This window comes from Pituophis catenifer, unplaced genomic scaffold, assembly GCF_029215685.1.
Source record: "Pituophis catenifer annectens isolate HBS135680 unplaced genomic scaffold, rPitCat1.0.hap2 SCAF_1, whole genome shotgun sequence".
Classification (NCBI taxonomy): Eukaryota; Metazoa; Chordata; class Lepidosauria; order Squamata; family Colubridae; genus Pituophis; species Pituophis catenifer.
The window spans coordinates 158,084,546-158,110,094 of NW_027256881.1; positions in this window are offsets into that span (position 1 = coordinate 158,084,546).

The window sequence follows — 25,549 nt, forward strand, 5'->3', positions numbered from 1 at the left end:
GGCTGGCTTAATGCTTTTTAAATGTTTTTAATATGTTTTGTTATTGTTTTTTAACTTTGGGGCTAAATTTATATATATCTTTTTAAATTGTTTTTAATGTTTGTATTTATGTTTTTTATTTTGGCTGTACACCACCCTGAGTCCTTTGGGAGAAGGGCAGTCTATAAATTTAATAATAAATAAAAATAAATAAATAAATCTATTGTAGAAATCAGTTGGGAAGAGACAGGAGTTAAAATACAAGAATGTGAGAACTCGGAAGAACTTTGATTCAAGCTGTATCCCACGCCCTATATCTATGAAGGCTAGGATTCTTATAGCATGTCTGGGTTTACAGAATGAACCTGAGTCATTTAAAGATCCCATGTGTTGCATAAACAATGCACTCAACTAGTACTGGGGCAAGAGAGGATCCATTTCAACCTTAAACTGTAGCGGATCAATTAGGGGTCAAATTATGCTCCTTCCCTTGTTGTGCTTACTCAAATCCCAGACAACACTGAGAGTATCCAAGGTTCACTGAATCATTCTTCTTAGAAAATGAGACAGGAGTATACAGCAGCCACAGGGCATATGTCAGCCTAGCCAGGTTCTCCAGACAAGACGCATGACCAGATGGACTAATTCTACTACATTTTATTTATTTATTTATTTATTTATTAAATTTATATACCGCCCTATTCCTGAGGGACTCAGGGCGGTGAACAGCGAATGATAAAAATACATGTAATACAAACATTAAAAAAACCAATTAAAATATACTAAACACTCTGGTCCTAGATAATTCAAGACATCCCAGTTTAAAATAAAATCAAAAGCAATATAAAGGGAAAGTTAGGCCAGGCCGGCCTGCTGAAACAGGAATGTTTTGAGGGCACGGCGGAAAGTGCGCAGATCCGGAATCCTCTGTATCTCTGGGGGGAGCTCGTTCCAGATGGTCGGTGCCCTCACAGAAAAGGCTCTCCCCCTGGGGGCTGCCAGTCAACACTGTTTAGCTGACGGCACCCTGAGAAGCCCCTCTCTATGGGAGCATACTGGACGGTGAGAGGCTATTGGTGGCAGAAGGCGGTCTCGTAAGTACCCCGGTCTTAAGCCATGGAGCGCTCTAAAGGTGGTAACTAAGACCTTGAAGCGTACCCGGAAGACCACAGGGAGCCAGTGCAGCTCGCACAGGAGGGGCGCCACATGGGAGCGCCATGCTGCTCCCATAACTACCCGCGTGGCCGCATTCTGGACCAGCTGGAGCCTCTGGGTGCTCCTCAAGGGGAGCCCCATGTAGAGAGCATTACAGTAGTCCAGGCGTGAAGTGACGAGGGCATGAGTGACCGTATTTAACGAGTCCCGATCCAGAAAGGGACGCAAATGGCGAATCAGGCAAACCTGATAAAAAGACCTCCCGGCCACAGCCGTCAAGTGTTCTTCTAAAGACAGCCGTGAGTCCAAGAGGACGCCTAAGTTGTGAACCCTTTCCGTGGGGGGCAATGACTCATCCCCAATAGTCAGTGATGGCACCAACTGACTATATCGGGACATCGGAAACCACAGCCACTCGGTCTTGGATGGGTTGAGCCTGAGTCTGTTCCTCCCCATCCAGATCCGTACAGCCTCCAGGCACCGGGACATCACTTTAAGGGCATCATTGGGGTGGTCCGGGGTGGAGATGTATAGCTGAGTATCATCAGCATACTGATGATATTTCACCCCAAAACCATGGATGATCTCACCCAGTGGCTTCACATAAATGTTGAACAGAAGGGGTGAGAGAACCGACCCCTGTGGCACCCCACATACAAGGAGCCTCGGGGTCGACCTCTGCCCCCCTGTCAACACAGACTGCGACCGATCAGAGAGAAAGGAGGAGAACCACCGCAACACGGTGCCCCCCACCCCTAACTCTTCCAATCGGTGCAGCATGATACCATGGTCGATGGTATCAAAAGCTGCTGAGAGGTCTAATAGGACCAGGACAGAGGAGCAACCCCTGTCCCGGGCCCTCCAGAGATCATCTACCAATGCGACCAATGCCGTTTCCATGCTGTATCCAGGCCTGAAGCCCGACTGGAACGGATCTAGATAAGCCGATTAATCCAAGTACTGAGGAAGCTGTTGCGTGACCACACTCTCAACAACCTTCACAACGAAGTGAAGGTTGGAGACTGGACGGTAATTAGCCAACACTGCTGGGTCCAGGGAAGGCTTCTTGAGGAGAGGCTTCACCACCGCCTCTTTCAAGGTGGCGGGGAAGGCACCCTCTCTCAAGGAAGCATTTATAATCCCCTGGAGCCAGCCTCGTGTAACCTCCCGAGAGGCCAGCACCAGCCAGGAGGGACATGGGTCCAATAAACATGACTTGCCTCCATCCTCCCTCCTGAATCTACCCAGTCAGAGTCCAAATTTTCCCGAATCTGAGCGATTTTGTCATACAGATATTGTACAAAGTCCTGGGCTCTACCCTCCAAGGGGTCCTCCCGCGCTTCCTGGTGGAGCAGGGAGTGGGTCACCCTAAACAGGGCGGCCAGGCGATTATCTGATGATGCAATAAGAGCGGAAAAATAGTTACACTTTGCCGCTTTTATTGCCACCAGGTAGGTCTTAATATGAGACCTTACCAGTGTTTGGTCAGATTCAGAACGGCTGGCCCTCCAACTGCTCTCCAGGTGTCTTTTCCAGCGTTTCATCTCCCTCAGCTCCTCGGTGAACCAGGGAGCCAGGTGAGATTGACGCCGGGTTAGAGGCCGCAAAGGCACAACCCGGTCCAAAGCTCCAGCGGCCACCCTATCCCAGGCAGCCACTAGGTCTTCAGTCTAGCCATGTGCCAGAGCCTCAGGAAATGGCCCAAGCTCCGTCTGGAACCTATCCGGGTCCATCAGGCACCTGGGGCGGAACCACCATCAGGCAAGGCTACTGCCACGTGGCAGGGAGCCAGGTACGTAACCAGCAGGCCCATCTGCACCCCATGACCCCACTTCACAAGGAGGGACTCACATCCGGCCGTCTGAGGAACAGTGGCCTCTCTCGGACCAAGACCCTCTTTAATGATAACTGCCACCCCCCCGCCCCTTCCCTGTGACCTTGGCTGATGAAATGCCCGGAAACTGGGTGGGCACATCTCTACGAGAGGGACTCCCCCCTCCTGGCCCAACTAGGTCTCCGTAATACCCACCAGGTCCGCTCCCCCCTCCTGAACAAGATCACAAATGAGGGGGGCTTTATTTACCACGGACCTGGCATTGCATAGCATCAGCCGAAGGCCCAGGGCCTGAGAGTCTGTGCCACCTGGGGAACGAGAAGAGCATTGGGGGCCGGAGCGTGCTACCGCTTGAAGACAGCGAGCGCACACTCCCGCAACTTGATGTGGCCCCCTACTCCCGCCATATCTGCCCCTCCCACCTACAGTACTGATGTAATGTCTATCAACAGCACAAGCTCTAACCCTCTCCTTCGCCCCGGATTCTGCATCTCCTCCGCCGTGCTCTTCAGATGGACTAGATCCCGTCCCTCGTGGGTTAATCCCTGAACCCATACAACCCACCCCCCTCCCGGGAGGCCCCCCAGCCTCATTATTTACATTGGAAACCACCCTCCTCCCAGATCCCCTTAAAATAGAGTTTGAAAAACTATCTAAAAAACCCCAAAGCTTCCGGTTCTTAGCATACCACCTCTCGGGGTTCCAAAACCCGTCCTCAAGGGCGGCCCTAGATAACTGGGAGGGCCAAACTTGTGAGAGGGGGGAATCTCGCAGTGCTAGGAGCTGTGTTATTGAATTCATCAGAGGTGAGATAGAATTGGAGGCGATGAAAGGCCATTTTCTTCTTAAGGTGTTAAAGATGGTTTAAAACAGATGGTTAAGACAAAAAGGGTAAAGTAGATAATTGTACAAGGAAGCTAATATAATAGAACATCGGAATACCATCTCCCTCTTACAGTGATGGGAAAGTCTTGTGATTAAAATAAGTTAGTCAAAAAGGGGGATGAGAGTCTCAATGACCGCCCTCTCATGGCGACCAGTCCAGAGTTACAGAGACAAAGGAGAAGAAGTCCCATCCACTTGTATAAATATTACAAATAAATTGTTCAAGACTCTCAATGTCTATGCTTCCTCCCTTTCTGATACCAGCAAAAATCCGAAGATAAGGTCGAAAAAAGCAAGGTGGAGCATCCAGGCAGAAGAGATGAAATCAAATAATCAGGATAACTAGGATAGTCAAGGAGGAAAAGATATTTAAAATAAAGGCTATAAGTTGATCGAACAGCTGCAAGTTTTTCGCTGAATGGCCAAACTAGGCCTAGGTCTAGTAAGGGTGGGGGGGAGAAACAGTCAGGGGAAGATAAAAAAAAATCATGTCTTCAGTTCTCAGCCCCCACCACTACCATGCTCTTTCAGATAGGGCCATTTTAAGGTTACTTTAACAGAATCTTGCAAGTCTGACGGTAGGTTTCTCCCCTTTCATCTCTACAGCACAAGTAACTAGGAAGGGTCCTGCTGAGATATTTGCCTCACCCGCATTCGTTAAGCTTCCTCTTGTCCAACTGTTCATGGCCATGACTGTTCCTCATGTCTCCCAAGGTCATTCCACATACAATTACACCACTTCTTTATAAGGCCTAGCAATCACAGAACATACTGCCTAAGCACTGCTTAGAGGAGCACACCCCCTGTTTCCTGTTTGGCCAAGGGGGAGCGGGGCATTAGTGCAATAAAGTCATGTGATACCAGATAGACAATAGGAAATAAGTAGGGATTTTTGTTGCTCAAACTGCAGAGTCTTGACTTTGTTAAGATTCTTCCAAAGAGGTCACCTTGACCTTCTGGAAGGCTGTTAAAATGAGAAGCAACTTAGAACTAAGGAGAAATTTCCTGACAGAACAATTAATCAGTGGAAAAACTTGCCTGCAGAAGTTGCAAATGCTCCAACATTGGAAATTTTTAAGATGATGTTCGATAATCATTTGCCTGAAGTGGTATAGAGTTTCCTGCCTGGGCAGGGGTTGGACTAGAAGACCTTCAAGGTCCCTTCCAACTCTGTTATTCTATTCTATTCTAATTAGGACATCCATCAGAACACTGACACTGGCTTTCCCCCCAAGTATTAAGGTTAGGATGTTAGTGGAACCTAATATACATGTATCTGTTTTTGTGAAATTGCTATGCACAGCCTCAGGTTTCCTCTTTTGCATAGGATTGTTTTGGTTTTTTTTAAATTTGATTTATATGCCGCCCTTCTCCGGAGACTCAGGGCGGCTCACAATGCGTTAAGCAATAGCTTTCATACTTTTGTATATTTTATACAAAGTCAGTTTATTGCCGCCACAAACTGGGTCCTCAATTTACCTACCTTAGAAAGGATGGAAGGCTGAGTCAACCTTGAGCCTGGTTTTAATTTGTTGTGGATGGATAGAGGGAGGGAAGGAGGGATGTATGTTTTTTGTAAGGATTGTTTATCACCCAGAGTTACATATTTAAGATGGGAGCTGTTTCATAAATTAAAGTAAATAAATAAGGTTGTTATCAGATTTAAGGGAATAATCACATGACTATGGGAGTGCTGGTACAGTCAGAACTTTGAGGACTCATCATAACAGCTCATACAGTTTCAGTTCCTGAATGAATGATCCTAAACTGAGCATTACCTGTATGAATGTACTTTTAATTCTATCAAAGTCAGGCAATGGTTCTGCACATAAACAAAAAACTAGCTTGTGAGAGTAAGGTTCAGAGGTGACATTTAGCCGGTATGGACCGGTTCGCCCGAACTGGTAGCTGAAATCGTGGATGGGCCCACCCACCCTCCCTGGCTCTATGCCATCCTATTTAGCAGTAGCAATAGCACTTAGATTTATATACTGCTTCACAGTGTTTTTACAGCCTTCTCTAAATGGTTTACAGAATCAGCATATTGCCCCCAACTAAATGGGTCCTCATTTTACTGACCTCGGAAGGATGGAAGGCTGAGTTAACCTTGAGCCTGGGGAGATTCGATCTGCCAAATTGCTGGCAGCCGGTGATCAGCAGAAGTAGCCTGCAGTACTGCGCTCTAACCACTGCGCCACCGTGGCTCTATTTAGGCATATTTTTGAGGCCGGGTGCATGCACAGAAGGTGCGCACTCACACAAAGCATGTGCACGGAAGACTGGGTGCATGTGCGGAAGCCAGGCATGTGCATGAACCAGGCGCGCACATGCACGAAGCTAGCGTGCACACACTGGGCGAACTGGTAGTAACATAATCTGAAACCCACTGCTGGTAAGGTTATGTCCAGAGTGCTATTTTGTATCATTGTACCACTGACAATATAGTGTAAGACATGGAAATAAACTGACAAAGCACGTATCCCTCAACAGGTGTGTAAACCAGTTTCTTGGAACCATTCTGGATCAGGAGAAGACAACGTGTGCTCCAGATGGCTGCTTCTCAGGGGAAGACTGCAGAACAGTGGTTTTCTGTGCATTGTAGCACTGGGAAATGATGAGATTAGCCATCTTGTTCACAACCACAGCAGACATTTAAAGGACATTAAGTTTGCAAGCCTCACTTTCTAATCACTTTCACAAATTGCTCATTAAATACTTGTAAGCTATTGAGATCTTTGTAATGGCAAGTTTGAAAATGCCAGGTGAGTCTGCTTTCAGTCCTGAATGAAACTTTAAATTTTAAGTTTAAAAATTTAAAAAATCTGAAATAAACAGCAAAAAAAAAAAAGTACAGATTTTGATCTTGTAAATGAACTAAGGTCCCAGATAAAATTGGAAAATTGAAGCTTTTACAACATGATTTTGGATTATTTTTTTAAAAAAGTGTATGGCACCTGTAAGCCAGGGATCATCGAGGTGGCTGGCTACCTCTGTGAAAAGATTTTTTTCAGGCGGTGTTATCTTTACCTGTGGGATGCCTGAAAGCCAGTAGGCAATCGGGGGAGGCTCCTATCTTGTTCCTATGCTGTTTATTCACTCACGGGAATTGAGCCACCAACCTCAGGGGTGCGCAGGCCCAGCGTCTTACCACTTGAGCCACCGCACCTGCCCTGATTTTGGAACTAATTATAAAGAACAAAAAACTTTGTGTGGGAAATAGATTCCATTTTGACGTAAGAAAGATAAGCAATTTCATGATTTCAAAAACTGGACACTAAAGGGGACTAAAGATTTTATATAGATACACAGACCCGCAAGTGCAAACCATTATAACAATAAAAATACTAAAGAAAACTTTTGAAAAGTGGAATCAGAAAATAGTAGCCAGAATATCGACAATGCTAGTACTAATATCTGCTTCTATGGATAAGAGTTAGACATAGATGTTCAACTGTGAGATATTCAACTAAGAGGATATTGAAGAAATGACAGATGTAGTACAAATTTTATCTGACAAGATAGAGATGGTATTAAATGAGTATTTACAACTAACTGGCCAAGAGAATTACCTAGAAAAGTATGTTTCACTGGATCTACAAAATAAGCTGGCTAAGGTTTCAAAATTTAAAAGGGAAATGCAATAATAAACCAAGAGACTGACCTTGATAATTTTTCCTGTTGGATTTATAAAAGAATTTGTAACGCCTGAAGAACTGTGTGTGATGGCACAAAGAAAAACTCAAGAGAAATCAAATCCTATAACAATATTTGAATAAAGTTTAAGACTGTTACAAAGAAGGAAAAGTTCAGTTATTTGATCAAGTTTAAAACAAACTATGTTGTTACCTCTGCCAATCCTTTATGGACTTTCCAACTGATTCAAGGATTTAAAAGATTGTTTTATGATAAGAGATGAGATATGATTCCTTGGGTGCAAAAAAAACGCAAATGTTTAAAGCTGGCCTAATAATATTTCATATTATACTATCCCTAAAACACAAAATTAAAGCATAAGGAAATCTGACTTAAAAGATTCATCAGATGCTTCCAGAAGTATAATAAACAGATGAAATATAATTTTAAAAAACATATTTCATTAAAATAGAAGTTCCCACGTGGAACTGAATATTTGTTTACTGAAATAAGAAGCCAAAGCTCTATGTTTCTTAAGAATTTTGATGATCAGTATGACAAAACTCTGATGAGTCACAAATCATAAAATTTTATTTCACCCAAGCAATTATTTTAATTAAACTCCAAACACCAAAGTTAAGTAAAATATACTTAGCTTTTATTTAGCTTTTGATTTAGCTTTTGATTTAGTATCCTTTCTCATACTGGGCAATGCTATTTATTTTAGACTGAACTTTTTGTTCGGAATCCAGAGCATTGATTTTCAAGATATTAAAAGAGGCTTATCTATCCCCGATAGCAGATTTTAGTAGTTAAAATACTAATCCTAATCTCTGATAATGTGAATAAATTTATTTGTTAGATTCCTTATTAATGGTTGGATTGCTAATTATACACTATAAATGGGTTATTCTAGGAACATCTAAGAGTTCTCCTTGGAAATACTGACTCCAAAGCCTAGGAAGTGTCAGGATTAGGCCCATTACTGTGGACAGCCTGATACTGGTGTAAATATTTCTCTTTTCAACATTAAGGAACTGAAGACAGGACTTTGAACATGAAGACATCTTCTGTTCCTTTTCTCATCTCCACTTAAGATTGTTCTGTATAATGGTGTTCCATCCCTTATCATCATTATCTGCATCATCATTTGGTTAACAAAACAATTTGTAAAATTATTCACTTCCCATCATATGTAATTAATAATTTCAAATTTAATTAGCCTAAACAATTTCTTGATAATAGGGGAGGCATTTATTTAATGATAAATTATCAAATAAAAAATAAACCCAAATCTGCAGTTCAGTAATTTTACTCAACAAGTATAATATACACATAAAAATACTCTCAACCCTCCTCTAAATCTCAGTGGTTAAGTTATATAGAGTAATAACTGGAAAATAATTAGCTAATTCATTACTGCCCAAGAATCTAGTAGGGACCAATAGCTTTTCTGTGCTCATCTCACTATCCCCCATCAAAATGCATGTTTATGTTATTTTGATTGAAACTTAAAGAACTGGAAATAATTGTAATAGAGTTGGGTTACAATCTAATGCAAGCCGAGAAGTAAGCAAATTCTACTAAGTTTATTAGGTTATGGCAGTGAGTGCTTTTAAAGCTGTCACAAAGAAGCAGCCTACAGAAAGCAGAAATACTGCAATGGTCATTCACTTTTCTAACAAATTTCAATTATATCTTAATTCATTCCTGCCCATTCATCCTTGCTTCACCCTTACAACAACCTCCTGTTGGCCAAAAGAGCCATCTGGAACATGTTCATGAATGGAATATTGACTGTTGGGAACAGTGCTTATTGCTCCCTGCCTTGTGCACAAGCTTTCAAAAAGCTTCAGATTGCCACGATTAGAAACAGTGTACTATTCAATGTCAATTTGCTTGCTAAGGCCACAAACCACCTAAAAAACAGGTGATATGGTGGCTTGGCAAGGAACCCCAAGCTGATCTTGATCTCACATTTGCTGACCGTTTGACAGACTATGCTAATTGATGCTAATAACATATCCAAGCAAGCAGACTGAAAACTAAGAAGATGCAGAATCCAAGTCCCATCGATCAGATCAGATTTCTCTCCACTCCCCTTCATATAGCATCTGAATTTCACATATCCAGGAGTAGGAACAATTTCTATTTTATGAATCAATTTACCATGTCAGATGAATAGCACTAACAGTGCTTGCTTTTAAGAATTGAGGCAACCACTTAAACCTGACCTTAAAGACTTGGCCTTAAAGACAGTACACAACAAATAAGATTTCCAATACTGAGGTATCACTGCAAAACTCCATCCTTAAGAAGAAGAAGAAAAAACCTCTTTCCTTTAGTACCAATCAACCAACTTCTGAATCTGAGATAAATCAGAGAAGAATCTCAACTTTAATGAGGTTAATGAGTGGTAGGCTCATATCAAAATCATTAGAATCATTTACAGCTTTAAAAATAGGGAGCTTAAACTTCTGTGGCTGTATTTTCTTGTTTCCATTTTTCTGAAAAGAGTTTTTCAGTGTTGTTGGAACACAAGGGGATGTTTATAATGTTGTATGTTCAATCACACTGGTTGCTCAACAACACTCTTGCTTCTCTTACTAAAGAATTTTCTTGATCTATATAACCCATTTAACCATATAAATGAAGCTTGCTATTATCATTTGGCTGACACATTTATTTTGACAACATTACTGCATTTCCTGCATTTTTCCTTTCCTTCCTAGAACTCTGGTTATTTTTCCCCAGCCCTCTTCTGAAACAATAATGTGTTCCTGCAGATGCTGCAAAAGATCAAAAGCTGTTCAGATCATATTTACAATGCTAAAGGCACAATGTGTGTCCCTGTAAATGACATGTAAATTATGGGATGATGATTTAACTTCATTCAGGTTCTGAGGATGAACTGAAATTCTATTTTAGCTGGGAGATATGGTTATTCTGCTGCTTGTACAAAATCAGCTTTATTTCCCTTTAAATGTCATTCAACAGGTTCTTGCTGTTGAAAAGATTCAGATGATTTGTCCTTAATATTTTTTTTCTGCTTCATTTTTCTTCCAGAGAACAGTCTTAGGAATAAATTAGTTGTGGAATAGCCAAGCATTAAACAGGTTAAAAGAGATTGTGGGAAATTGTTCTATTGGCATTTTAGACACTTCGGATCAGCTCATATTTGATTAATTCTTTTGTGTTCCTTTTCTTGATGGGACATCTAAGCATGTTGGAGTCAATAACCAGACTCTGTGAACAATGATTTCCATCAAACTGGAATTGAACAACATTGAAACATTTAATTATTTTTAGTATCTACATTGAAATGGAGCACTTCTGGTATATCACACAGCTTTCTCTAACTTAGTATCTTCCAGAAGATGAGAATAACAGTTCTTAAAATTTATAGGCACACTAGCTGAGAAATTTATCTCAACATATCTGGTAGACATTAAGTTGGAGAATGAAAGTTCAGGATATGTTTCAAGAACTCAGCTTTTTCTTTCTTTCTTTCTTTCTTTCTTTCTTTCTTTCTTTCTTTCTTTCTTTCTTTCTTTTTTTTTTTTTACTTAAGCATGTCCATCTTTTAGCTGATGAAGCATACCATAGCTGAGTTGACCTAATTGCCTTATAAGCACTGAAACTGCACTTGAAAATTCACCTGAAGGAATGTTCCACCAAACAAATGGAACAATATCATTCATAATGAATTTGGTCTAGATGATTATTTCTCTTTTGCAAATCAGCTTTCTCTATATGATTATATGAAATTTCCATGTGTTACTATCAGAAAGTAACAGACTATTCTTTTACAGAATACTGGAAGTAAATGAAAATAATAAAACAATAGCTTTCTAAACCATGGCACAGAAATTAAAACATGCTTTTCAAAACTGTATCCATTCTTCATGCTTTATTTTGTTTACTTACACATTTCAAGGCAAATCTTAACATGCAGAACATCCTAATCTTACTAGGAAACCCATCTTTGGCCTGATACTTTCATTTTGATATGATGTGACCTGGGTTTCTGTCCTAATGTAACTCTCTTATCTAGTCCATAAGTCTTCCATGGGGAACTCTGAATGTGAGAAGCATTTCTGGGTTTTAAGAGGGAAAGAAAAGCACAATAGTGGGATTGAAAAAGCTTCAGGGCAGGTGCAGAGTTTATTTCTGCATACTCAAAGTTGAATTCCTTTCTCCCTCCATCTCTCTCCCAGATATTTGGAAACAAATCTAGTACATTAAAACCAGAAGCCAAGGTTTATAAAGGAAGACCTGCATTCCAGTAAATCAGGGACTTTTCACCTCCATCAAAGTCTACTACCCCCAAACCAGTACTTGTGGCAGGATAAGTGGGCAACAGACAAATGAGCCTTGAAAAAGGAGCAAAGCCCCAAGGCTGTCCCAACCATTGTAGAGGGTGAATGGACATGCCCGAGGCAGTAGACTTTGAAATATCTTTAAATGCCAGCAAATTGTCATTGATTTAATGCTCCAATGACATAAAGCAGGGGTGTCAAACTCAAGACCCATGAGGTGTTTAGATCTGACCTGTGGGGCTGCCCTGGAAATAGCAAAGGACTGGCCCGTGGTGACTCTGTCAGTGAAAATGTAGCTTGGGAGGGCCACGCTCAGCCCTCCCAGGCTCCGTTTTCGGTTGTGATGGCCTCCTGCAGCCCTCTGCCAGTGAAAACAGAGCTTGGGGTGGCCATGTGGGCTCCATTTTTGGCTGCTATGGCCTCCTGAAACCCTCTATCAGTAAAGATGGAGCTCAGGGGGCTGCACATGGCCCTCCCAAGCTCCATTTTTGCTGGCAGGGGGTTGCAGGAGGCTGTTGCAGCCAAAAACGGAGCTTGGGAGCCCGTTTTCACCTGACAAGAGTGACATTAAGCTGCCACACCCACCCTGGCCATGCCCACCCCATCCCCCTGAGGTCAAACACAATCCTAATGCAGCCCTCAATGAAATCGAGTTTGACACCCCTGACATAAAGCATCTAAAAAGCTGAAAGGCAGGGAAAAGAGCTTGACACATGAGATGGTCTCCTGAAACCTCATGGTTTCATCTAACCATGGTATTCTCTTGCTCCCTGTATTCTGTCCCTCTTTACAACTACTGGAGTCATCATGAACTATCTCATCCAGCAGTTTTGAGTTTGGCAGTTTTCAGAGAAGTCCCTTTCAGTGGTAGTTTATTCTAAAGTACTTTTTTTTTTTTGCAGGGGCTTAGAACTAACCTACATGAATGAAAAATGTGACTCAAAATATGCAGGATAATGCTTTGTGCTAGACAGCATTGTGCACTGATCTGAGGAAAAGAAACATTTGGATCTGTCTGGATACTGTTCATTTCTGTTTTCATTTGTCCCACAATGAATGTAGATAGAAAGGAATGAAATGGCATAAGGGCAGGGGTGTCAAACTCGTGTTGTCATGTCATCATCACGTGACGTATTGTGACTTTTTTCCCCTTCACTAAAACAGTGGTGGTTGTGGCCAGTGCATGACACCCCTGCATTAGGGAAATATTAATGCTCCTTATACAGTGCTGTCTTTTTTTTTCTGATCCACACTAATAAAATTAGATACTGTATATAGCCAGGTGATATTTCCTTGAGCTGCTTGTCAATGCTATTTTTCCACACCTGGTTCTGCTTCACTTGAAGGTGAGATGGTAGCAAAGTAGAATGCTTGTGATAGGAAATCTTCTCCCAGATGTTCTCTCTGACCTGTCAGATACTCTTTCTGCTGTTGCTTCAGAGGTCTATAGCAGTGTCTCTCACCCTTGGTCATTTGAAGACGTATAGAGTTTCCCAGCCAGCATTTCCCAACCTCTGCCTGTAGATATAGGAAAACTAAAGCTAGTATAAAAGGCTATAAAACCACTACATCATGGTCATCCCTTGCTACCAATGATCAGTGAATGGATTATTTTTAGAAAATTGTCTTAAGTAGCATTGGGCATCCTGCAACCAGGCATCCTGACTATAATTAGACACAATTATTGCAAATAGAAGATAAATCCTATTTGGTGACTGTGTCAGTTTAAGATGTGAATATAGATGAGATTACATTAATGCTCGGTATCTTGCTAAAATCCAGTGCATTAAACAACTGAATATCCTTTATATGAAATTTGGGAAGGTGAGGCAAAGAGGAGATACTAACTCTGATGTGGTAAGATGGTGGAGCAACAGTCAAATCTCCTAACACTCCAAAACCGTTCTAGCCACTGAACTCTACTGCCTCCTTAGGCAACTTTTACGGATCCCTATAATAATCAGTCAGAGTCAGTCTGCTGTAGGGAACAGAGGATTCCCACTAACATCTTTTGTTTTACTTGAAAAGGCCCTTTGATATTTCTATGCCATCCGGCTCATTTTTTTTTTTTTTTTTAAAAAAAAGCCTCTTCTCTCTGGATACATGGGATATATTAATATGATCCTTGTAACAAGCAGCAGAAGAAATAAAACATCTAGGTAAATACAGCAAATGAGATTAAAACCCTTAGCTTTCTGATCAAACTCTGTGACACAGAATTTCGAACAAATTAAACTAAATGTGCCAGTATTTAATGACTAATCCTTTTAAGTAGTTTAATGCCCAAATGAAGATTTCTTGGGGGTGGATGGGTGAGGGGAGAGAGAAAGCATATGTGGTTTCCGTTAGAGCTTGCCTCCAGGCGTAGAATTGAACAGATTGCTCCTCTCTTTCTTTAGCTCTCTTAATTAATATTTCACTGCTTTTGTTTTTTCGCGGGCAAGCACCACGTGGTTGTCTGGTTCTGAATGGACAGCTCCCTCCTGAAGTGGGGCTGACAAACAAGAGGCCGTGTGCTGCAGGGCTAGGAGGTTCAATAAAGGAATTGCTCCTGCAGAAGCCCAATGGGGAAGTAGCCTTGTGAGAGGGAGGCGACAAAGGCGTCTTCCAACCACAAGATTTAAAGGCAAATACACCAAGCGGATTTCCATCTATCTGCCTACCAACCAATTTACTTCTCCATAATCCTCAACCAGGTGTTTTTTTGGAGACAATAAAAGGGGGCAATACTTTCCACACTTTTTGAAATGTTCTCCAAGAAATGAAGTGACTTGATAGTGTCTCAAAAGAAGGCAAGGATGAGCAGATTGAAAAACAAAACAAAACAAAACAAAACAACAGGGGGGAAAAACCCAGAGGGTTTTGCACACTGACCGTTTGTTTTGCACTAGTAAATTAGAAGTAAAGTTACTTTTCCCTAACCATACCTAATCAACAAAGCAGGAGAAAGTAAAGGGATTGGAGGAAGCTGGTTGTCAAATTAAATTATCCACAGCTTGACTGTTGCAGCATGCTCTGTCTGGGGCTTCTCTTGAAAAGTGCCTGAAAGTTGCAATTGGGGGGAAAGTGCCATATGGCAGTTTGGCTGCTAATTTCTGCAAGGTAAATTGTCTCATGAAGTCTGTTCCAAAAGATACACACTAGTTATCAAAGGTTTGTCAGGCACAATTTAAGGTTATTCATTGGGAAAGTGGGATAGAAATCCAATTCATAATAACAGTTTATTCTCCTGGGAGTTCCTTTTCTCCTTCTCTCTTTGCCCTCTTCCCTTCCTTTCCACAATTCTTTTCTCAAGCTTTGTATTGTTATACAATTCAGCTAGCGGTTTTGTCTTAATTTAGTGTGTGGGTGTGTATTTGATAGTTCCTTTGAGCAGCTGCAAGAGCAGAATTGTGGTTTATGAATTAAATACATAAATAAAGGAAAATATGGACAATTTTAAATAGTATAAATCTGATTTTTGCCAGGTACAAGATGAATACATACACTCTCTCTCTCACACACACACACACACATAACAGAAGCATGTGGTTTCATCACTTATCTCTCAGTTCATTAAGTAAACCAAATTTTATATTTGCAAGTACACAAACTTATGAGCAGGTTTATACTTGCTCTGAATAATTCACAATGACTTACTCCTGAGGAAAGTGTCACAACATTTCCATGGAATGAATGTAGACAAAAATAACACCTGGGTTTCAAGTGCTATGCTGTTGTTTTTGTTTCAAAGTGGGAAACTATGAACAATTTGCATAAGAAAACATTTGTGTTGGTTGAAATATGAATTGAAACAATCATCTTGAAAATGATTGTGGAGCTTTCTTTAATTTTCATCAATTAGCATAAGCTATTTTTAAAAAATATTTCCTTCATTCTAATTCTGAGCTGTAAGACCACATTCCCATGCACATTGCACACACCATGTAAATAAAACATAGTCATCTGAATAGATACTCCATGCTTATGATAATTTTAGGACTGCACATGTTTATCTAAATTTCCAAGCTTTATTAAAAAGCTGGAGTTATTATTTTAGTGATAAAGCTACAGATTTCCAAATCTGTATTAGATATAGAAATTATTAAAACTGCATGTTACTTTTGTTCTTAAGATATGATCTGAAAGTAATTCTATTGAACCTTAGAATCAAATTGACTTTCCAAAGCAGATCAGTGAATCAAATTGAACACACTCAGATCAATATAATGATTCAGAGTGGTTTTGTGCATATGCAAAAGATCCTTGTTAAAATCTATTTGGAAAATCAAATCACTGCTTCAAATTGACTCAATTTCTAAATCAATCCAAATCAAGTCAACAGTTATGACTAATCAACACATCCTTAAAATTATAAAATCTTCCAAAATATTTACCCAAACTGATTCTTTTTTCCCCTTGGTGGTCACTTCAAGAGGTAGATGAATTGGAATGTCCAAACACTACTGTAAAGTATTTTCTTTTCCAGTTTTGCAAAAAATCTATATAGGAGGCTGGTAAAAACTTTAATGCTGATTATTTGGGTAGGAACTATAGCTGTCTCTAGTTTATAGCTCAGGATTGTAATATATGCAAAATAGATACCCATTTTCCATTTGCCTTCTTTTTTAATTACAAGAAAAGCAGAAAAGAGGAATGTATTATTTTTTGACATTTACATTTCTTAATGTCCTATTTCTCTGCGAAATTCCATCTCTATCAGTAATGTAATTTTTTCTCCTATGAAAATATTATACTATATTCCAGGCAAACTACTTCTCTAAGATGGAAGGATGCATCTGCATTCTCAGTTGCCATCTCAAGAGATACCTTTTTAAATGTACCTATAGCAAAGGAATTGGAGATCAAATATTTCTGTTTGTGCGTACGATGTAGCCTGTTGTCACCAGATGGCATGTCCAAGTTTAACTGTCATGTAAAATTACTTCCAAATGATGTGCCTGATCTCCTTAAAAATCAATTCTCAGATATTTATTTTCTATTTCTTCCTTCATTCTAGCACAGAATCTCAAAGTCATGTTTGGGACCTCATCTTGACCCCATCTCAAATCAATGGAAAGAATTCTATTTAATACGAGCTTTGGCCAAATCCTTCAAGACTGAGATTTCTAAAGTTTTAAGGTTTTGATCATTCAGCCTTCATTCATGAGAATCCACCAACTGTCAACAAGACAATTGGCTTAAGGTTATGTACTGATGTTACCTAACTGACTCCATAGTTTGTATTGTCAGCACACCCAATGAGATATTAGTTATTACCAAAGAAAAGTTATTTTTGAAATCCCTCCTTTCTTCCTGTTAAAACAAAAACTCACATTCAGTAATGATCACTCACTGATTAAAAATGAAATTTCACTACCTATTTTATTGCTGGGTTGCTGAAGATGTGGTTTTTTCCATATCATATTTAATTCTTAATTTTAAGTGGTAATTCTCAGGGAATATCTTGATTTTATTCATGAGTTATGATCAATGGGGAAATTAAAATATGTTTTAAAAACATAAATACATATCCCCTGATGAATTCCACTATCTCTGAAGTAGCTGGTTTCAGTCTGGGGAATGCAGCATATGCATTTTAATAGCAAAAACTCAAGGAAAATATGTGCAATATATCTTGAATTCTTGAGTCAATAAAAGCCTCATGTTTCAAACCATGAATAAATATGTATTCAAATTTTGACAAAAACACCACCTTAATCATAGATTTATTCAAGCTGCTCATACCCTTGGGAGAATAATAGCTTAAAAATATTAATAGCATTGCCCTTCATGTAGTGAGCATTTACTGACAAATCCTAGATGTAGAGCAAAGCTACAAAAATATGGCAAAATATTGTATGAAATATTGCAAATGAGTCATATCAAAATGCAACTATTTATCTGAAAGGAAGACAACCCTGAATTTAAGGTGATCCTCCAAATAAAAGATTGGATAAGAAACATTATAAATACAGACAAACGTTTTATACAATGCCTATCAACTTTATCAACTTAGCTTGGCCAATTTATGTCATACTTGTGTGATCATGTGTCTATTGGACCTATCTACTGTATATACTGTACTTGTTAGAAACCACAGTCCAAAGAGAAGTGAGATGAGGAAGGAGAAGGGAAAGAAGGGAGGGAGGGAAGGAGGGAGGGAGGGAGGGAGGAAAAATTGACTTTAAAATAAAACAGCTAATTGATAAAATAATTGATCCCCATCTGCATTTGCCAATCAGTCTCTTTCACAAATCAGATTACTCTTACATATAGAAATACACCAAGACATTATATTCCTTTCTTCCAAGAGAAACAGGAAAAACTACAAAAAAGTGGGAGGAGGGTGGGAACCCAGAGGGAAGGAAGGAGCAGCTGCAATGAGAAAGAAAATAAAGAGAAAGGGGAGAGCAAAACTGGATGGAAATGAGGAGAGAGGAAAAGGTAGTGAGATGGAAAAGGAAAGACAAGAGAGAGAAGCCCTCTCTTTAGGGATTACAAAAAGGGTTAAAATTCACTAGGAAAGCAACCCTTCCCAAGCAAGGGCTAATCTTCAAGCTAATCTTCAAAGGCATCTAGGCTTTTCATCATCTTTGCACTTACAGCCCAATCCTTTATTTTAAATAGTTTATCTCTTCTTATCAAGTAATGTAAGATGAGCCCTCCCCCCAAATCCAATTTACAGGTGATTGGGAGGAAAAAAATTATTTATATCAGTTAATATGGCAATATCAAAATGTTCCACATTTATGGGTGACTGTTAATCTCAGACAAATTTGGAAATCATAGCATTCTTTCACCTGTGTACTCCTTCCCTAACTGGATCTTAGCTAATAGGTTTATATTTAGGTGAATCTCATTATTCACTGAGGTTCCTTTGACTCCTACCTGCAGTTGCCAACATTTGTGAGTGCCAATGCTGAGCCTTGTCTTCAAATGAATTATTTTAAAGTGATGCCATAATTTTGATGGTGTATAGGCATACCATAGTGCTATGAATTTAATAGGTATAAGGTTTGTTATTACTGGTAGGCATAATTCTCAATAATCTAAAGAATCTGATGTTAATCACAGTTCACAAATGTTTTCTTTCTCAACTACCACAGAGAAATGTAAAAAATGGATCCTTAAAATGCATCTGGAAAATGATATAAGTCTAGATTTTTTTTAATGGAACAACAGCTTGTCATCTGGTCTGATATTTTTTAACAGATAAATTTATTATGAAAAGTATGACCAGGTTCTACCTGAGAACTTGGAAGAGTCTGTGTGGAATCTTTTGTTATGACCCTAAGTCAGTTTTTCATTTTTGAGTAATTGGGACATTCTTTCTTTCTTTCTTAGTGAATATTAAATAAGTCAAGATAAAAGCAGGTTCTCCCAAAGGAATTGAAGACCTTTCTAGATGAAGGTCTTTGAGAATTTAAGGACAATGAATCAGCACATCAGCATTCATAGATCAGTTTCCTCTGCTCTTTTTTTTCCTAGGTATGGATAATGTCAAATTCTTTTATTAGTTGATAATCTTGAGTGACACTTTCTCTTCTATAATTGCTTGGTATAATGGATGAAACAGTCATCCATTACTGTGCTTCTCAGAGCATGCCTATGTGATAATTCTGAAAAAGGCTTCCACATTTGATGTATATGGACCAGGGGTGGGTTCTATTTACCTTTACTACCAGTTCACAACGGGAAGTTTCTGCATATGCGCAGATCACTGATGATGACATCAGGGGCGGTGGGCGGGGCATCCTGCCAGTTTTACTATCAGTTCTTGTGAACCGGTCCGAACTGGGGGCAACCCACCACTGATATGGACCTTCACAAACCTATCTTAAGCAGATCCTTTGCCATTCTTCACTATTCCAAGCCTCAGCTACTGGATATCATCAATCTGTTATCCAAACTGGGCAATGTCAAACTCTTTTATGACTTGATAATTTTGAGTGACACTTCCTTTTCTACAATTGCTTATGGCTTGGCATAATGGCTTTGCTATTCCAAGTCTCATCTTGCAAATTCTGGACTAACCAGAACATTTAACACTGTCATAGAAAAGGCTATATTATGAATTCAAAGGAGTATGATTTAGATTCTGTGAACAGATTATCAGTAGTTTCTTAGAACTGACAATTTAGAATCTTAGGAAAGATTTGGATATTTTTTTAAAAAATCTTATGCTGAAGAAATGGAGTCCTTGGACAACCTAGGCAAAAGATGCCAAGAATCACATGTAAGATGAACCATGAAGATATGTGCACCAATATTTGCTGCAGAAGAAAACAGTTCAGGACCATTAAAAGTGAAGTAATTTGTCGGTAGTTCTAATTGGCTGAAGGAAGGACCTTAAATAATACAGGTTAAGCAAAGCAGTGACATAAGCAAGCAAGTTAAACCAACAATTGCTGTAGATGGAAAGATGAACAAATGCAGTTTTTCCCCCTGGAGCATCAATGTAGCTGCTGTAAAAACATGACAACAGTCCTAACACACTGAGAAGGCAAGGGAAGGAAGATTTTTGTTTACTTTTCTAACATTATTATACCTGAAAACTATTTCCGTCAATCCAATCTGCTATTGCTTTAATGTTGATTCATATTCAGGAATAGAGTTGTACTTTAATTGCTATCAATGAACTTTGCTTATGTCAAACCTGCAAGGTAGAGAAGATGCTAACCAGCATCAGGCCATACATTCTGGATCGCTCAATATTCCTAAGAACAGCTTTGCTGAGGAGCACTCTAGAAATTCCAGAAGAAGAAGAAGAACTATAACCAGCAGAGTAACAGATGGAGAGATACAGGTTAACTGTTTATTTTTTCACTGATATATTCAGTGTTTTAGAAGCTTAAAATGTATCTTCTTTGACTCATTGCAGTTCCATTCCTCTCAACTATTTTCTTTTTTTCTATATTGCATGGATCTTCTCTGTACACCATGCATAGTCCAGTGCAAAAGGTTCACCTGACAGTGTTCTGCCCCAGCTATGGACCCCAAAGAATACAGCACACACAGTTTGTACAAAACTTAATTTACTAAAATAACTCAGTCTTTATCAAAACAAAGGCTGTTAATAAACTTTCTTAACAGCCTACAAGAAACCAAAGATAAAGTAATCACAATCTTACTAAAGTTGGCAGAAAGCCCAGAAGCAATTTTGCAGAGAATCCAGATGCGAAGTACAGTGAACTAAAGTTGTTCCCTACAAATTGCTTCAGTTGGCGTTCCTCCTTAAATAGGCTAAGGGAGTGGCCAATTAGCCCCAAGCCTTACTCTCGAGGAGACCTCCTCAGGAGCCACTCCTGCCTTTTGGCCGCTCTGCGCGCCCATGCATCAAGAAGTGGCTCCTCCTCTTCGTCCTCTTCACTTAAAGGAGCTTCTGGAGGTTCTGAAGGCCCTGGCTGAATCCCTGCCTCTGGCACCACATCTTCTCCAGCCTCCTCATTGTCTGACTCGAGTGCCAACATCACAGGCTGCTGGTGCAACATCACACCAGCCTCCTCGCTGTCAGAGTCAGCTACAATCTGCACAGGCCGCTGACGGGCCACAACAGATAGTGGATGTTTTCATTTCTATGATGGCTCTAGTTTGATTTTATATGCTGCATTGTTTTGATCTTTTTATGGTCTTACCTTGGCTTTATTGTGCACTATTGTGTAATATTTTTAAAAATATTTTCTCCAGTTATTGACTAGAGTAAGTAAGCCACAAATAGATAAATAAATACTGCCTCAATTGATGATTTGTGTTATTTTTCCCCCATTGAGCGAACTCGTGGGTTCTGTGCATTTTATTTAATTGAAGCAAGATCTGCAGAGTAATTTCATTGTAAAACCTATAAAGTAAATTCCAGATGTGAATAATCATCAATCTCAGCATCATATTCTCCACATCACATTCTCAAAAGAATTTTAATTTTACTGCGCATCATAAGTCATGCATGTCTTTCAGTGAAGTACTGTAATTCATACATTATTCCATTTGTTCATCATACAGCATATGATGTGACATCCCTTTGTGAACAGTCTGTGGAATACTTGACATAGGGCAAAGATGGCAATAGGTGAACCTAAAGAAAAATACTGATTTTTTTCACACACCCATCCAAAGAAGAACAAATGTTATTGCATAGCTATATCATAAGTTACAACTATTACTCCTAAATAAGATATTACTGATAGTAAGAATTAGGAGAGAAAATCTCCTTTGCTTTCTTGGAAAAAGGGAGGGGAACAGTCAGCTGGGCAGGAAGAATGATTCAATTGTAAAATATAAAGTTATTTTTCTAGAGTTACAATTAATTTTATTTCTTTTCTCTACTAAACAAACCCCACTTTTTAATATAACTACAAATACATATATTTTCCCTTCCATTCAATTGTATCCTGCCTGGAAAGGATCCTGCAGTTTTCTTGGCAACAATTTTCTGAAGTGGCTTGCCATTGCTTCCTTCCTAGGGCTGAGAGAAAATGACTGGCCCAAAGACGCCCAGCTGGATTTATGTCTAAGGTGGGACTAGAACTCATGGTCTCTCAATTTTTAGCTTGATACCTTAACCACTACACCAAACTTGCTCTCCAAGTGCATTTAATGGGACACATATTTCATCGAAGATATTTGCTTAAAGAGAGTGCTCATATGTGACAATATTATTGAAATGGTGAAATCTAGAAGGGCCTTAGCACTAGATGGAATAAGTATAGTGCAGAAAATTCAAGGAGAGAGTATATCCCTTCTAGTGCTGGAGATACATCAGGTGTCTTTTCAAAATGAAATCCTGCCAGTTTCATATTATGAAATTCATAACTTGTAATTTTGAAATAGATTGTTTAGTAGATTATCAACAGCCTTGATAAGAAAATTGCAGAACGTATTACCTAAATAATACATCCGGCATAATCTTGTTTTATGAAAGGGCATCATCAAAACTCATATAATATAAGACTCTTGGGCTTTATAATACCTTTGCTGCTAAACATGAATCAGCAGTTCCAGCATCACAGAAAACAGGAAAAAAACTGTCATGTGGTGACAATTAACTTTTTGGATCAAAGGATGTTGGAGTTTAAATTTCCTATGTAATTTATTTCTTGGATAATAACTCCTCCAATCCCTCTACCTGAGGATTTCCTATCAAGAATATACAACTGTTAATCAAAATGCATTATGAAATGAATCAACCATACCCTTTGTCTCCTTTAATTTTCAGTTTGGTGTCAAAAACTTTGGCGTACCTAATAAAGCCAGTTGGTGGTATCTGGAAAATAAAGGTACCTGAATTTAAACATAATTTGCTGACATACGCAGGCCACATTTTAGGTCCTCTATATCTCTGCATAAGATCTTCCAAAGATCTTTACATAACTTTATAATTCCTGTTTTTAAATGGCTGGTTTTACTTTTTCAAAGCATTGGTATTTGTCAGCAGATTGATGACGCCATTAAAAAAATATAATAGGGGGAAGTCAGTGCACTTGTTTGCCTTCTTTTATTGGAGTTATTTTCTCTTGAGCAGGGTGCTTCGATGTGCTTAGGCCATCACCCTTAGACCTAGCTTTCTTTTCCTAGATCAGGGGTCAGCAACCCGCGGCTCTGGAGCCGCATGTGGCTCTTTCATCCCTCTGCTGTGGCTCCTTGTCGCTGGTTGGCTCCACAATTGATAGGGCTTTTGGTTAGAACAGGTAGAGGAAAAAGGATGCTGCGCTAGGAGGAGACTCTATGGTGGGGGAACTGGATTTCCGGTCGGCTCCAGAATTGAACGGGGGACTTCCGGTTAGGACCTTTGTGGCTCTTTGAGTGTTTAAGGTTGCCGACCCCTGTCCTAAATATTGGTCAGGAGGGCTCCCTTGAGGGAGGCCTCATATTTGATTTTTTAATGCCTCCTTCAATCAAGGGAGGGCGCTAGGTTCTCTGTTGAAGGGCATCCTTGGATCCCTCCCCTCTTGACAATTAAAAAGTGGTTTCAGTTTTATTAATCTTGGTCAAGCAGATGGTGGCTGCACTGCTCCAGGTAATTCTGGATGAAATGTCTGGAATCATATTTTAATATCCTGATTTCTGGTCAAGATATGGTATGGAGCAACATTGATCAGGTGGACATTTTTGTTCAGAGAGTATGAAAGTGGTAGTGTTTTTCTGGCTTGTACTTCTTGATCTTTGGACAGCTTTGATACCATTGAGTATAATGTTCTCCTGAACTGTCTTGTGGAATTGGGGGATGGAGGTGTGATTTTGTAATGGTTCAGCTTCTTCCATGAGGATAGGCTTTTTGATGGAGAGGATCACTGCTCCACAGTCCCTGAACCACAGAACCATAAGATTCCATCCTGTCCCCCATGCTTTTTAATAACTCAGTGAAGCTACTGGAAGTTGTTAGTGTGGATATAGAGTTGTGTGCCATCTGTATGTAGATGACTCTTATATCTACTTCTCTATTCCATCTGAATTACAATAAGTATGGCAATTGTTAAGTGGGTCAGCATGTGACTATGCCTGGTTTTCTATAGCAGTCATTAAATGAACACAGTAGTCATTAAATGAATCCATTTTATCTATGATAAAATGCTATGCTATGATCATTAAGGAAATGCTGCAGTCATTAAATGAATCCATTTTATCCAATGGCCATTTTTGGCTGGAAACGGGAAGTAAACACTGGAAACTGGCAAAAGCACAGAAATCATTTTTAAGAATGTTCATCTAATACATTTAAGTTTGAAGCGATTCAGTGTATTGTTTGATACTGCTATTATTTATGGATGGTATAATGTAGTTTGGGGTTGTAATATATTTTTGTAATTTCTGAACTTTTATAAACGTTTTTGATTTATGTTGCTAATCTTCTCAAGGAGTCCAGTGGTTATAAATTTGATGAAGAAACATAATAATCAGAAATGAAGCAATAGTAATATTTTCCCCACTTAGAATGACTACTTAGATCTTCCTTTGATTTCATGTTGATGTTTATTTATTTTATCCTATTTTTATTACTTTATAAATAATTGAAGGTGATGAATATACCTAATATGCCTTCTTCTTCCTATTTTCCACACAACAACAACCCTGTGAGGTGGATTGGGACTGAAAAAGTGATTCAAAGTCACCCAGTGAGCTTCCATGGCTAAGGTGGGGCTTGAACTCATAGTCTGCTGATTTCTGGGCCAGCACCTCCACCACTACATCAAACTGGTTCTCACATGTTGTTCTGATAAGAAAAAACACACCAATTTCCTTTCCCTCACCAACAACCAACACCTTGCCAAGGTAGCACAAGATTCATACTGACCCTGCTGCTTCCCTCCTCATTCCTTTGAAATCCTTTCTCAGAGGCTGCCCTGATGAAAGCTGTGAAAACTTTGGGAGAGGTTGCTCTAAAGTAGGCCATTCATTTATTACCACCAATCATGTCCCAGCTTTACAGAACTGCTCCTGTAGCCAGGATAGCACAGAAGGGAATCAATTAGCTAAGTGAAAACTGTGATTCATTTCTTTAGAAAGATGGCTTTGGGGTAGCAAGTGAGAAGCCATTCTACAGTTTTTATTAATTACACTTGGATGTGGACAATTTTTGCACGGGGTGGGGGGGTGGGGGAGGAGTGTATGGGTAATTTGGATGATTTCCTTGAAAGGCTACCACCAAGCACATTCAAAGCATGGCGAATGCAGCTGGCATAACAGAATCTTCCTATCCTCCTCAAGAGCCCAGATTATTTGATTCAACCCCTGGTTTCCCGGATTATGGAAAGAGGCCCCTGTTGCT